This window comes from Myotis davidii, unplaced genomic scaffold, assembly GCF_000327345.1.
Source record: "Myotis davidii unplaced genomic scaffold, ASM32734v1 scaffold806, whole genome shotgun sequence".
Taxonomy (NCBI): Eukaryota; Metazoa; Chordata; class Mammalia; order Chiroptera; family Vespertilionidae; genus Myotis; species Myotis davidii.
In genome coordinates, this window is record NW_006297381.1 from 329,668 (window position 1) to 330,939 (window position 1,272).

Sequence of the window (1,272 nt, forward strand, 5' to 3'; positions counted from 1 at the left end):
CTGAGTACGGTCTCCTCCAGAATGGCAGCGGGTCCTAAACTAACATGTGTGCCATGTGTTCTGAGCAGCCGGCTAGGCTGTGGAGAGGCCCGTGTCTGGGAACGACCACATGAGGGAGAGCAGTGCGGTGGAGGCATTGCCTCCCAGCTCAGCCACTCACCTTGTGGGAGCCTGAACAAGCAGCTGGGCCTCCTGGGCAAGCAGCTGGGCCCTCTGGACACACAGCTGGACCGATCTGTGCCACACTTTTCACATCTGTAGAACAGGGTTGATATATTAGGTTGTTGTGAGAATTAAATGGTGACTATAGGTAGATAAAAGCTTAAGGGTGGGCACTGGGAAGCTCGACTCTTAATATTACTGTTATTTCAACTGTGCCCAGTTCCAGTGCTGGGTTATCCCTGCTCCGAGGAGTAGGCTGCCGCCATAGCAGCTTTAACAGTTGTCAGGCAGGAGGCATAAACCTCACCCCTTTGCCTGCTCTCTGACGGAACTGACTTCCCTGATGAAATCTGGAATCTAATTTTGAGTCCTGATCATTGGTTTTACAAAGCCTGCCGGGTGCAGTCCGGCTCTTCCCTTCTGAAATGAGTCTCTGCTCTTTAGTGCCCCTAATAAGAAATGCAGCCTGTTTGCGCAAGGTTTTACCCTTTATAAAAATGGTCAGGTTCCTTCCTCTCCCCTCATCTCCATTCCACAAATCCATGCCAAATATTGATGTTTGATAACTACAAATATCACACATAGCTTTTAATCAAGAGAGACGGAGGGAAGATAAGGGGAGTAAATACGTCTCTGTAAGGTAGTTCAATATTCTCAGTAATGATTTTGCTAAGAAATGAAATGACTGGAGGGAGGGGAGAGGGCTCTGTGATTCGCGTGGAAATGGGCCGGACCTCCTGGAACATGCTGGACCCTGCCTGGACTCCTGCTCCCAGCCCGAGGCTTGGATTTACGTTAGATGTCGTTACCCAGATCGGTAGATGCTATCTCATTTTACAGAGAGGAGAGATGTATTTTAAATGTGAATTTCCAATATGCCATCAGCCAATACTATTACCAGCAAAACACACTGAGCCAACTTCTGCCCTCCATCGCTCACTGCGACGGGAGAGGAATGTGAATGCCCGCCATTCCCTGTGCTAGAGAGAAGTCATCCTGCTGAGGCCAAGGGCAGGTCATTCTCCAGGCTTTTGTCCACCAGGGCTGTGTTTCCCTCCTGTGGGGACAGCAGGCAGTATGACCCTGGAATATCGGCAGCTGTCAAGCATT